At 42.8% G+C, this 15,017-nt stretch overlaps 1 non-coding gene across 1 annotated transcript; it reads right to left on the reverse strand.

Annotated features, from left to right (window-relative positions):
• Positions 1-13,290: 13,290 nt before the first annotated feature.
• TRNAA-GGC (transfer RNA alanine (anticodon GGC)) lies at positions 13,291-13,366 on the reverse strand. The gene has a single exon. It is a non-coding gene; the product is annotated as a tRNA-Ala (tRNA).
• Between the last annotated feature and the right edge of the window lie 1,651 nt (positions 13,367-15,017).

Here is a 15,017-nt window from a genome sequence, read left to right on the forward strand (position 1 = left end):
GTAGACTTGTTCATAATTCATGGGTCAGCTCTACAAGTGAAATTTTAAATTGTTTATAGAATAGAGACACTCTGACGTATTCTGCCTGAAATCTGAGAGGAAGGTTCTCTCTGGTGACAGTATAATCCCAATTTGAGAAGAGGAAACTTATATGCAGAAATGTACTTCCACTGAAAACAATGGATACAAACTGTCAGACTGATTTCTTGATCTTCCGAGAGCTAAGCTACAAGTGACGCCTGACACAGGTTGGACACCTGTCAGCTTCCCTCAAGTTTTGATGGGAAATGTAGGCATCCTGGTCTTGCAGCTGTAATGGAGAGCCAAGCTGTAAAACCAGGACGCCTACATTTCCCATCAAAACTTGAGGGAAGCTGACAAGTGTCCAACCTGTGTAAGGCGTCACTTGTAGCTTGGCTCCTAGTTTTCCTTTTGTGTTAAGGAATCCTAATCGAGTTTTTAAAACAAAATACAACCTCATACTTAACTAGATTATTCCCCCATACCCCTACTATATATGCTCCTCAAAAAGATGAGGACTACTCCCTCCACTACGCAGCCCACCCTTGTTCCCAGTGTCTGGGTCTGCCACAGCAGGTGGCAGTCTCTGGAGGGGCCTCCCTAACCCCAGTGGGCTGTCATAGTAAGTCTGCTGTTTTCCTTCCTCCTTCCCTCCCTTCCTCCCTTGGGTTTTGTGGGGTGGCTGGACATGTTCCTTTTCCTCTTGCCATCTTCCTGAGGGGCTGTGCTGAGGTCAAATGGGAGGGAGGGGAGCTATGTCATGTTGCATCACCTGAAGGAATTAGTGGAGGGTGTGCTGCCTAACTGACACACCTCATTATCTTATGCAGTGGGTGATGAGCAGGGCAGGTAATATCACACTACCAGCATTGCCTTGGTTGGGGAAGTGAGCAGGGCAAATGCTGGTTTGCCTCCCACATTGACTCAGGGCAAGTGGGGTGGGCACTGCCTTACTACTAGAGGTGGGCACAAATCACAATACAAAGCAAAAAAATGCATGAACCAGGCAATTCGTGGTTCATGAAAACACAGTTTGTGGGATTGCGTTTTCCACGAACTCCACAACTTTTTCTGCCCAGTTCGTGCAAGTCGTGAGTGGTTTGTAAAGCCAGACAAGCTGGCACTGCTAATCATGTGTGAAACTGACAGCCCTGCTCTCCTGCCTCTTGGATGGCAGGAGAAGGGAGCTGTCAGTTTCACAGACCCCGTGCCGGGTTCAGCCGATGGGCTGAAGGGAAGAAGGGAAGAAGGTTCCCTGCACTGCTTGCAGCATGGTGAACCTCCTTCCCTTCAAACTCGCTTCCTTTCTAGCTGGCTGGAGGTAGGGGGGCAAATTTAAAGGGAAGAAGATTCCCCGTGCTGCTTGCAAGCGCTGCAGAGAACCTCCTTCCCTTCAAACTCTCCCCCTTTCCAGCTGCCCTGGGCAGCAGAATGGGGGCTGTCAGTTTGACAGACTCCATGCGGGCTTCAGCCCATGGGCTGAAGCCTGTGCAGGGTGAGTGAAGCTGTCAGCCTCCGCTGAAGCTGGCGTGGGGTCTGTCAAACTGACAGCCCCCTTTCTTCTTCCACCCTGGGTGGCAGGAGAACAGGGTCTGACAGCTTTACTCACCCCATGATAGCTGCAGCCCATGGGCTGAACCCAATAGCAACCCAAAACCTTTGCATTCACGATATATAAATTTAGAATGTTTACATACTAAGGTTACATGATTTGAGTCACTATTGATTTTTGCTGGTTCCCTTGCTGGTTCAGCTCCTTTTGTCTTTCATGGGTTGAACCTGGCATGGGGTGAGTGAAGCTGACAGCCCTGTTCTCCTGCCAACAGGGCTGTCAGCTTCACACACTCTGCACCAGCTTCAGCTGATGGGCTGAAGCTGGCTTGGTGTGTGTGATAGTGACAGCCCGTTCTCCTTCTGCCGCAAGCAGCAGGAGCAGGGGGCTGTCTGTTTCAAACACCTGGTGTCGGCTTCAGGAGCTGGCACCAGGCATTTCAAATTCCACGAACCACAAATCATGAACCGATTCATGATCTGGGAAAAGGTCATGGAAGTCCATGGTTTCTGGTTCGTGGAATGCGACAAACCACAAATCATGTGGTTCCTTTCTTTCGGTTCATGCTCATGTCTACTCACTACCATGTCTTGCCATTAGCTGTGGTTTGGGTACTGCCTCATTGCTGCATTTCACCTTGAGTTGCTGTTGTGCTTCCTCACTTGCGTTGCCTCGCTACTTCTCCATGGTGAGGGGTGGACAAAGAGGATGGTCAGGTGCTTCACCATAATGATGGGGAAGAAGACAGGTGGGGATTCTTGCTTTACCTTGGGGGGTGGGTGCGTGAGCGGTTACATAGGGTGCTGAAAGTTTTTGCACTGGCTCTAAAGAAGGTGTCTTTAGAAATCTTGGTTTTATACAGTTCTTCAGTGAAAATGCCTCCTGGAACTTAAATACAGCCTTTCAGATGTAATTTAGCTATTTCAAAAATATTCAAATAAGCCTTTGTTGTAGCATCTAATTATTATTTTAGGAGGTCTGTCCCGTAATCAAGTCTAATGAATAATCCAGGACATCCACATCCTGTAATGCATTGATGGAATCTCTTCTACTCCAAGATATGAACAACACTGACAGATGCCAAGAGCAAATACTTTTTAGAAACTGGAAAGTGCCTGGACCACATAGGCAGCCCATTTCCCCTTCCCCAATCTAACAGGTGATTTCTGCTGCCCTAACATGTGCAGTAGCCATTTTAGTTGCCCAGTAGCCATTTTAGTTGCCTAATGACCTAGCTCTTTTCATATAAGGATTAACATCCTCAGTCAATTTCTGAATGTTCAAACATGTGTTTCCAAGCAGATCAATAGCTAAAATGTTGGAAGTTAGCTCTTTGTGTTTCTGGGAAAGCATTTGATCAAGTTTGCAGTGCAAGGTCAGAAGAAAAATTGAACTGAAGCAATACTTTGTTCCAGCTTTCAGGAATGTATATAAATAATGTCCTCTTTGAGGGGATGGGCATGGAGAAAGGAAGAATCTGAAGCCAGCAGAAATTGAGTCCAGTGGCACCTTAGAAACCAACAAGATTTTCAGGATATGAGCTTTCTAGAGTCAGAGCTCCCTTCTTCAGAGTCAGAGCTCCCAGAAAATCTAATTCCCTTAAAATCTTGTTAGTCTCTCCAGGTGCCACTGGACTCAAATCGCGCTGTCCTACTGCAGATCAACATGGCTATTCAGCTAAAACTATCTCAGGCTAGTTTTGCCTGTATGGAGAAATTTAAAGTAAAAACAGACAGTAGGTTGGGTCCAGATTAATTTCCTATCACCTCAATGAAACTTTCCTGTCTCCCCCCAGCTTTCAAGGCAGCTCACTAACCTGTATGAAATGAATAACATAAAAAGCGTCTGAATAGGAAGGGGTACTTGGAAGAAATTGTCCCTTCTGTTTATTCAGCAGAAAATTTAGTCTGGATCCAACCCATTGAATTTCAAAGTGATTGTTTTTCTATGACATTAGAGTTGCCAGCAGTGTGCTGGCTTCTGCATCTTTGTAATGTCTGTACATTTGTTAATATACAGAACATTATAATAATACATTGTAATGTAACACATTGTAATAACACTAAGGAAACGTACCCAGTAAAAGTTTTCCCTGGACTTTTCCCTATGGTAAAACAGGAAATGTATTCAACCTGGTAATTAATAGATTTTGGAAGAGATAGCATTTTATTTTAAAATCTAATTATCTTCCATTTATAAGGACTATCAATAGGTCCTGGCATGTCTGGAATCTAGTATTCCAAGACGATGTACTACAGTGAAATTGTCATTCATACTATACAGCTGTTAACAATAAGTGGAGTCTAATCATGCACACCTGTACATGGGCAAAGCTGTCTTTTGAGACAATGTGAAGAGCCCACTAAAATGACAAAGGCTTCTCTGTGGGCTGATCACACAGTTTTCTACTTGTTTGCATGCCCTAGGGATGCATATTCAAACTTAAGAAATGTTTATCCAGATGTTTAGCTTCAGGAAAGGTATTATGCAAGTGGATAACAATGAATCAGTCTCTGAAGGCAACTAATTTTTGCTTTCTGGCTTTCAGTATTTTCTCAGAAAACATCTGTAAATATTGTTTACTGTTTTAACTACTCAGTATAACATCCCTGGGGATTTCTCTCTCTCTTTAAAAAGTTAAGGACATATGTAGTTTATATGAACAGCTACGTCCATAAAATAGTATTATCTGTATTTTACTGAAAACAAACCCATGAGCTGCAAATCTATATTTCATATGATGGAAAGTACCACTGCTGCCTCACCAAAACTAGCTACAGTTATCAAAAACAAAGAAAGCATTTGCTGAGTCTTGTGTCACAGTCAGTTGTGAATTTCCATGCATGTATTGTCGAAGGTTGGTGCTACACCTCTGAAGATGCCAGCCACAGCTGCTGGCGAAACGTCAGGAACTACAATGCCAAGACCACGGCAATACAGCCCGGAAAACCCACAACAACCATTCCATGCATGTGTTGCCCAGTTTCGATTGCAACTGGGGCACACATGGAGAAGAGGAAGATCAGACTTAAGCATTCTCTACTTCTCACCTTGTTTCTGACCTGACACAGACCAATTTGTATCCCCACCACCACCATTTCAGTTTGGGAAAATGGCATGGGGGGAGCTTTAGCTGTTCAAACTATTTCTTAGCAGGAGTGGAATATTTTTAGGGAACCCCGTACATTAAAAGAGGTTATATTAAACTTGGAACACATTTCCGATGTGGAATAGATCTATCCACTCTGATTTGTGTGCAATTAAAAGTAAGAACTCAGAGAGAATTATAAGAAGATTACACTGTTGGTCTGTTCAGTGGTAAATGGCTCTGATGGTACACAGTGGAAAAATTAAGTATCTCTAAAGAAGCTGAGCTGAGGTTAATAAGATGTACTATCCCAGTACTTCCTTTATTAATATAAAAAATATAATATGACATTGGTTGTTGTGGGTTTTCCGGGCTGTATTGCCGTGGTCTTGGCATTGTAGTTCCTGATGTTTCGCCAGCAGCTGTGGCTGGCATCTTCAGAGGTGTAGCACCAAAAGACAGAGATCTCTCAGTGTCACAGTGTGGAAAAGATGTTGGCAGGTCATTTATATCTACTCAGGAGGGGTGGGGTTGAGCTGAGTCATCCTGTAAGAGTTTCCCAGGGTGTGGAATGCTAATGGCGGGAGGCTTCACTGTATCCTGAGGAGGTTCTTTTGCATATGGATTGGTGCTTGATGTGCTAATCTTCTCTGCAGGGCTATTGTTGGGTGTAGAGTGTTTTGTTAGCCTGGTGTTTTTCAGAACTGGAAACCATGCTCTGTTCATTCTTAAGGTTTCTTCTTTCCTGTTGAAGTTTCGCTTATGCTTCTGAATTTCAATGGCTTCCCTGTGCAGTCTGACAAAGTAGTTGGAAGTGTTGTCCAGTACTAGATGAGCCGCACTTTCTCAATGAGGAAATTAATCATCTAAACCACGCACTTCAGGCAAATGGCTACTCCAGAAATGAAATCTGAAGAGCAATCAAACCCAGGATGAATCAAACAACCAAGGAAAAACAGTCTCCTACAGGAAAAGTGTTTTTGCCATATATCAAAGGAATTACTGATCAGATGGGAAAGCTTATGAAAAAGCATAACCTTCAAGCAGTATTCAGACCCACCCGAAAAATACAACGGATGCTACGATCAGCAAAAGACAGTAGAGACCCCCTCACCTCTGCAGGAGTATACTGTATACCCTGCAGCTGTGGACAAGTGTACATCGGGACCACAAAGCGTAGCATCCAGACAAGAATAAAAGAACATGAAAGACACTGCAGACTTGGACAACCTGAAAAATCAGCAGTGGCTGAACATAGCCTAACTCAAACAGGACACAGTATCTTATTCCAGGACACCAAAATACTGGACAACACTTCCAACTACTTTGTCAGACTGCACAGGGAAGCCATTGAAATTCACAAGCATAAGTGAAACTTCAACAGGAAAGAAGAAACCTTAAGAATGAACAGAGCATGGTTTCCAGTTCTGAAAAACACCAGGCTAACAAAACACTCTACACCCAACAACAGCCCTGCAGAGAAGATTAGCACATCAAGCACCAATCCATATGCAAAAGAACCTCCTCAGGATACAGTGAAGCCTCCCGCCATTAGCATTCCACACCCTGGGAAACTCTTACAGGATGATGTATTGTCGAAGGCTTTCACGGCCGGAGAACGATGGTTGTTGGGGGTTTTCCGGGCTGTATTGCCGTGGAACTACAATGCCAAGACCAATGCCAATGTAGGAACTACAATGCCAAGACCACGGCAATACAGCCCGGAAAACCCCCAACAACCATCTTACAGGATGACACAGCTCAACCCCACCCCTCCTGAGTAGATATAAATGACCTGCCAACATCTTTTCCACACTGTGACACTGAGAGATCTCTGTCTTTTGGTGCTACACCTCTGAAGATGCCAGCCACAGCTGCTGGCGAAACGTCAGGAACTACAATGCCAAGACCACGGCAATACAGCCCAGAAAACCCACAACAACCATTGTTCTCCTGCCGTGAAAGCCTTCGACAATACATAATATGACATTCTTGTTTTATATAAGTAAGCTGGAAGAGGAGCTTAGAACTCTGTTAATACAGAATCACAGAGTTGGAAGGGGCCATACAGACCTTTTAGTCCAACCCTGTGCAGGATGTGCCTAAAGCATCCCTGACAAATATCCATCCAGTCTTTTCTTGAAAACTGCCAGTGAAGGGGAGCTCACCACCTTCCTAGACAGCGATTCTACCGTTGAACTACTCTGAGCATGAAAACGTTTCCCCTAATATCCAGCTAGGACCTTTCTGCATGTAATTTAAGCCCGTTGCTTTGGGTACTGTCCTCTGCTGCCCACTGGAACAGCTCCTTGCCCTCCTCCAAATGACAGCCTTTCAAATATTTAAAGGGAACCATCATGTCCCCCCTCAATCTTCTCTTCTCCAAATTAAACATTCCCAAGGTCCTCAGCCTTTCCTCATAGGGCTCAGTCTCCAGACCCCTGATCATCTCTGTTGTTTTCTTCTGACTTTTGTCTGATTTTTCCCTGAAGAACTTGAGCCAATCTAGAGATGGTAGAAGACATAACAGGACACCTGGGTGGCTAGTTGACATTGACAGTGAGGTTGTGGAGAGGCATCTGGCTGCACTGGACAAATACAAATTGGTGTGTACCCAAGAGTGCTCAAAGAACTTTCTAGAGAACTTGCAGAGCCTCTGTCCATCATCTTCAAGGCCTCCTGGAGGACTTGGGATGTTACACAAGATTGGAGAAGAGCAAATGTTATCCCAGTCTTTAAGAAAGGGAAGAAGGATGACCCAGGAAGCCACAGGCCGGTCAGTCTGACTTCCGTTGCTGGGAAGATATTAGAGCATATTTTAAAGGGATCGATCTGTAAGCATCTGAAGTCAACATGGTTTTGTCCCGAACAGATCTTGTCAGACCAACCTGGTTTCTTTCTTTGATCAAAGGATGAAGAGGGCACCACCCAGGCCAGAAAGCATACACTGGGAGGAGTTGGCCCTGCAACATAAGGACAATACTCCCAGGGAAGGCAAGAATGTTGAGCTGATGATGCAACCACAGCATCTCTGGCAGCTGAGGCCTTGGGGAGCACCCTTGTAAGTGACTGGGCAGGATGGCAGCTGGCCAGAAGGTGACCTCAGAGCCAGACAACATCATAAGGTGATATGGAGAACTAGGAAAATAAAAGGTAAAAAAGCATCCCCACTTACACTTATTGCTGAATTACCTTGGCATTCCTATCCAAGAAAGGGACACAAAGAAAAACAAACAAAAGGATGATCTCTGCATTTGTGCAGACTTCCCTCTGTTCCTCCTCATACCTCTTGATTTGGCTACCTTACACTGAGAGCCAAGCTAGAAGTGATGAATTACACTTGAATGGTAAGTGAACAGACTCACATGTATTCCTCCCTGTTCACTTGTTCTCTACTTGTACTCCACTTGCGATCCACACAAACGTAATTGAACATATAACCCTGTTCTCATGGGTTTCTGTGTGTCCAATCTGGTACTGGGAGCTGAGTTAAGCCCTTCTTGCCACAGCTACCTTTGACAAATCAGGCCATTCCATGTGCTGTTGGTTCTTTGAACTCTGGGCCAGGGTATTAGAAATAATCTATCTTGCCTCTTCCTGATAGTGTGTCAGATGGTTCTCTCTCCCACTCTTCCATTCATCTATAAGGATGCTTCTTGTAATGAGGATTTTATTGCTTGGTTGCCATATGTAGATGTGATTCTTCTGAGGCCAATGGCCCCTCTGTAAACAGGTGTGTGATATTCAGGACATCCCACATTTCTCTGGCACAATGATCATAACAAGATAAGGAGAAAAGATATAAACTGGGGAAGTTAACAAAGCAGAACTCATGTGTATGATGTTATCTGAATTGGTCTCATTGTGAGTAAGTGGGAGGAATTAGCGGCAAGGAAGATGGCTATGCGAGAGGTCGGTAACTACGAGGTCTTTTCCACCAATTTTTACGGGGTTCCTTCCAATTATAGCAACTGAGACTGGTGCTTAAATTCAAAGAACAAACTTTTATTGAAAAAGGAAAATGTGTGCTCACACAAACAGGGCAAATAGTATAAATGGTTACACACACACCGAGTCCTAGGAAGCTAGGCAGAAGTTGGAATAGAATGACGGAGGGCAACGTATATCTATCTATCCTGAAGAATAGTCCAGTCCACGGGGGAAGAGGGCAGATTCAAACACCAGCATTCTTGGCCAGGAGAGCAAGAGGCTTAGGGCAACCTCAAAGGAACAGTGCCTTGGATTCAATAAGCATGTACACAGACAGAGTCTTAGGGAAGAGACCCTAAGGGAGAAGTATCTTGGAAACAGGCGTCCTGGAAGTGTACATGATTTGAATGGGGCCAGGGCACTACTCTTATAGGGTAAAATGTACCCTGAGGCAGGAGAGCCCACCTAGCTGTTGTAACAAAGACTCCAACAGTCCGTTCCTGGGAATAACAAAAGGTTTGATTACCTTGATTGGTAGCTGCCGGAGTGTGTGAAAGAGAATGCAAAGTCTCTTCTGGAACTGCACAAAAGGGGCAGTTTGTTAATGAAGTGCACTGAAGCTAAGTTGATGAATTTAATTGGGGAATGTACCTTCCCAGGAATGAATTACAAATACTTATGAATACTAGTTGATTTTCTCCTCAATCATGGACAGGAGATCTCATCACAGAAGGAGCTAAAGGAATGTGTTAAGTGGGGGGTGACTCTGCGAGACCTTTGTTGCACAGATTCCTTTAGGGGCTGGGGAGACTGTAAAACTAATCACCGCTACTCTCTCTGCATTTACATGCAGCATTCCACTCATGCTTGGGTCTCCCGGGCAGGACACAGCAATTGTTAGCTGGAATTCCCCTGGCTGCAATCCAAGCTGCCATTGTGATTTTATATCACAGGTAGCCATATTAAATGGCTATTAAAGATGGTGGAGGCTGGGCCGACTGCTTACAATGAAAAGGAAGTTTAAAAGATGTGCCTGATGTCCAGCAGCAAGTAAAGTTTGGCGTTTGAATATTGGTCATACTAGTGAAGAGGGATGGAGTTTTACAAGCTTAAGGAACAACAAAAGTGTTGGAGTGGGGTGGGGGGGAACTGGCTCAAGGCAATTAGGATGTGATGAATGTTGCACACTGTTCAGGTACAGTTTTACATTTATGTATTTATTGACCAAATAATAATGCTATAAATTATCCCATTCAATATTAACCGTAGTTCAGCCCAAAGAAGTGGGGAAACCAAAGAAAGGGAGCATGCATCACACAAATAGGTTTTAGAGAAGGAAAATAGCAAGAATTAAATGTATTTTGTTACATAGATATCATCCCCCCTGCCAAGCAACATTAACATTTAGGGAAGAGTGATGGGGGAGAACAGAGAACAGACTATGTTTTTTATTTAGTTTTGTGCTCCTTTGCTTTTATCTCTTTAGCATTAGAGACAGATCTATTGTAACATATAGATTCTGACAGAGACACTGCCCCTGATGAGTAATTGTTCACCTTCTTTGTATATCCCGATAAGCAACAGTTTGAAAAAAAAGTCACTCTGGTTTTTAATAGGATTTATTTTCAAGTAAGCATTGCTGTACCTATGAGACAACCAATTAATTATACAAGATCCTTGGAAATTATTTTAGAATTTTTATATAATAGGGAAGTACCCTATACTCTGAAGAGATAAGGGAAATGTATTCCAATTGTGGTGAACTGACCTCTGTGTTAAATGGAAAAACAAAACAAACATGGATGTTAGGTAAGGACCACTTTTAAGTTTTATTTTCTTTGAGCTCCTTTGCCATTATGACATACAAAATACATATTGGTTTGAGAGGAAAGTTGGGTCTTTATTTAAAAATTATTTTTGGGAAAAAAATGAAAACATTGAAAACTTTGAAAGGGAATGGTTCAATTTTATTATCAGTATATGTTAAAGATACTGCATTTTTAAATCTCTGATACTACTAGTTTTATATTATATTATAACATATATATATTATATTATGTTAGTGTGTGGTTTTCTCTCTTTTTCTCTGTAATATTTGTTACATTGTTCTTTTTGTTCTTTATAGGTTTGAAATAATGTAACTTCCAAGAAGTGGGTTTTTTTATGATTGCATTTTTTGTTACTTTAAAACAACCTATTTTTATGTAAACCTGAAATCATTGTATAAAAATAATATGAGCAGTGATATGAATAACTTTGATCTTATTCTTTAGCAAAAAACATACTAAACTGGAATCAAACTTTGGGAAAAGTTGTAGTTAACTAACATAAAACCAGACTATAAAGAGTGGCAAATCTTTTGTAGAAGTCAATGAAATTGCTAAACACTGACTATGGCAATTCTATGCATTTTTCCCTAAATGTCTTCAGCGTGACGGATTGTCACGTGACACACCAGGCCAAAAGCCAGCTTTCTACCCTATAGTTCTCTATGAAGTCTTTCTTTGGACTGAAGACACCCCACTATAGGGAGCAGGTAAACTCCCCTCCAATTCTTCTGATCTGTAAGAGCATCCTTTTTTGGCATCTGGACAATGATGTTCTGCTTTCAGTCCTTGGGAACAGTCTCTTTTTCCCATACTTCACTGAATAGTCCAGCTTGTTTTAGTAACTGAAGAGTCACCCCATGTTTTACATTTATTAAATCCCTGTTCAGTAGCTATATCAGTCTTTATCTACTTAATTGAAGCCAGGAATTCAATAATTCAAATGAACTGTCATGATTGGCTATCACCATAGTGGTAGAACTAAGTCCATGAAAACAACTTGGAAGTATTCTGTCCATCTTATTAAGTCTTCTGTTTGGAAGTCAACATTTTTTATGTTATTCCTTATCACCATATCAGTGCTGTTTCAATAGTCTCCTATACCAAAGCAAAATAGAAATAAGTCCAGTAGCACCTTTAAGACTAACCAACTTTACTGTAGCATAAGCTTTTGCGAATCACAGTTCTCTTTGTCAGATGCATCTGGAAACCATGCTCTATTCATTCTTAAAGTCTTTTCTTTCCTGTTGAAATTGTGCTTATGCTCATGAATTTCAATGGCTTCCCTGTGCAATCTGACAAAGTAGTTGGAAGTGTTGTCCAGTATTTTAGTGTCCTGGAATAGGATACTGTGTCCTGTTTGAGTTAGGCTATGTTCAGCCACTGCTGATTTTTCAACAGGAAAGAAGAGACTTTAAGAATGAATAGAGCATGGTTTCCAGTCCTGAAAAACGCCAGGCTAACAAAATACTCTACATTCTACAATAGCCCTGCAGAGAAGATTAGCATACCAAGCACCAATCCATATGCAAAAGAACCTCCTCAGGATACAGTGAAGCCTCCCTCCATGAGCATTCCACACCCTGGGAAACCTTTACAGGATGACTCAGCCCAAACCCACCTTCCTGAGTAGATATAAATTACCTGCCAACATCTTCTCCACACTGTGACACTGAGAGATCTCTGTCTTTTGGTGCTACACCTCTGCAGATGCCAGTCACAGCTGCTGGCAAAATGTCAGGAACTACAATGCCAAGACCACAGCTATACAGCCCGGAAAATCCACAACAATCATCGTTCTCCGGCCGTGAAAGCCTTCGACAATATGCCATATACTTTCTTTGTAATTTGCATTAAAGATTATTCCTATTACATAATTATAATGATTACTACTGATATACGATCACTAAAATATTGTGTGATATTTATGGAATCACCAGCATGGAATCTAGAACCTGCAACCAGTATACCAACACATTCTGCTCTACTGAGGGCAGACTCTCAATTCAGTTTCTTCTGGTTCATCCAAAATAGCACATTATGTGGTCCAGCTGGGTCTCAAAATGAATTGACTATGAGAGCCAAAACTGGCTCTGCTGAGACCCTAACAAGAGGGTCACTATTCCTGAAAACCCATGTCACTGTTATCTTAAAATTCTTCAAGGTCTGGAATATCATATCTGAATCTCTTCTGGAAGTATAAACAAACCCTCTCATAAAAAGGGGTACTATGTAAGGTTTCTACCCTTAGAGAGTCACGGCGAACGACCCCAATTTCTCCAGTATACCAAAAAACGTATCTCCTCTAACCGGCTGGAATTTTAGAGCTGCTGAAAGAGATATAAAATCAACATAGCTGGGGAAAAGAAACTTCTTAGGTGGATTCAACTACTCACTCCCCTTAAAAGAAGGATCTGAGTAAATACTAACATGTGGTTGGAGAAAAGTTGCTGCAAAGTGGATGGGTTCTCCTTTAGAATTATCGGAACAAAAGTTCCACCAACTGTTATGAATTTCTACATTTGAACTGCCATAATTCATACAACCCCCACATGAACTGAGTAGCCAAATTAACCCCCTGCCCCTGGATTAGACATGGACTCTGACACAGTGGGGACTGCTTTAGGCATCAAGGGAGCAAACCTATTTGTAAGTCTGACTGGGGAGTACAAGAAAAGAAAAGAGTCTATCCGCAGCTTGGCTAACTCTAGCTCTTTTACAACTCATTGAACACAAATGAATGCATGAAGCTTCCTTATACTGAATCAGACCTTTGGTCTTTTAAGGTAAGTCTTGTGTACTCAGACTGGCAGCGGCTCTCCAGGGACAAAGGAAGAGGTTTTTCACATCCCGTATTGCCAGATCCTTTTAAATGGACGTGCCAGGGATTGAACCTGGGACCTTCTGCATGCCAAGCAGATGCTCTACCACTGAGCCACAATACTGCCCTTAAAAATCTGAAGAACATTAATATTTTAAGAGCAGTAAGATTTGAAAAACAATATCCCTTAATACAAAAATTTGTTCACTACGTAGTCTCAGAGCCAAGCTACAAGTGACTTTTTTCACATGGAGAACACTTGATTGTTCTCCGAAGTTTTCCTGGGAAGTGAAGTCCGAGTGTCTTTCCCCTCTCTGTTAGAATCGCTGCCTGAAGAGCCAGAGAAAGTCAGCAGCAGCAACAGCTTTTGCAAATAGTTCCTCCATTCATAATTCTGCTGGACAAGAGGGCTCCCAACGATTGTTTGGGAGTGGGCAGCTGCTACTTTCTCCCTGGGTGTCCTGCTCCCAAGGAGCTGATCTGGAGAAAGCCGCTGCATCAGTGAAGCTGCAACCGCAGTCACAGCGACAGCGGAAAAATCTGCTGCTGCTCTAACATGCCCTCATTCCAGTTTTTCTCCAGGAGCTCAGAAACAGGGGAAGGGCATGTTAGAGCAGCAGCAGATTCTTCTACTGTCGCTGCAGCTGGAACTTCACCAATGCAGCGGCTTTCTCCAGAGCAGCTCCCTGGGAGCAGGATGCCCAGGGAGAAAGTAGCAGCTACTTGCCCCCAAACAATAGTTGGGAGCCCTTTTGTCTGGCAGGATTGTGACTGGAGGAATGATTTGCAAAAGCTGCTGCTGCCGCCGGCTTTCTCTGTCTCTTCAGGCAGCGATTCTAACAGAGAGGGGAAGGACACTCGGACTTCACTTCCCAGAAAAACTGCAAGAACAATCAAGTGTTCTCCACATGAAAAAAGTCACTTGTAGCTTGACTCTCAGGGCCAAGTTACAAGTGACGAATGACACTTGAATGGCAAGTGGATTGAGTGGAGGGCAAGTGAACAGGGAGAAATACACTTGCCGTTCAAGTGTCATTCGTCACTTGTAGCTTGGCCCACAGAGTAAATAAATAACAGGTCAAGTTAGTTCAGTTCACTCAAAAATGAATCACAGCAACCCAGATCAAAAGGCACTCCTCTTCCTTGTTTCTTTTCCCCTTCCAACAATCTTCCAGTGATCCCCCAGATAATAGTTTCCACAATAGCTCACAGTCACAGATAGCTTGCAGTCTCCAAACACTGAGAGGCAAAGAAAATACCAGGCTGAAGTCAGCACAGCCAGAATCCAGCCTATAAAACTCAAAGCAATCAGTACAGATCACCTGCTGCTGTTATCGACCAGCCCCAAAGTCACAAGGCCAGAAGGGCCTCCAACACAAATATGTGATTTTCAGCACTTTTTTCTTCTTCTGGAGGTTCTGGCCCCAAACTCTTTGATTTATCCCCTGATTTCCATACACAAATGTGGTGGGGTTTTTTCCCTTTAATTTTTGCTTCCTTTTTTGGGGATTTTTTTTTAGACCACTTTTACTCCGATCTTTTCCTGGAAGCTGGCTTTGAGTAAATTTTTTCCTTGTGCATAATATTTCTTTTGGTTTTGTTTTCCTGCCCATTCCCACCCACCTCCAACCCACTTTTCAATGATTGGACATTCATCATCATCAACCCAACCTCCCACATTCCGTTCCTCCTTACTGGTTTTGTTTTTTATCTTGTTAAAAATTGTAATTATCTTGACCTACCATTGTATCAATATATGCAGCGGTTTCTCTGAATTCC

This window comes from Eublepharis macularius, chromosome 3 (assembly GCF_028583425.1).
Source record: "Eublepharis macularius isolate TG4126 chromosome 3, MPM_Emac_v1.0, whole genome shotgun sequence".
NCBI lineage: Eukaryota > Metazoa > Chordata > Lepidosauria > Squamata > Eublepharidae > Eublepharis > Eublepharis macularius.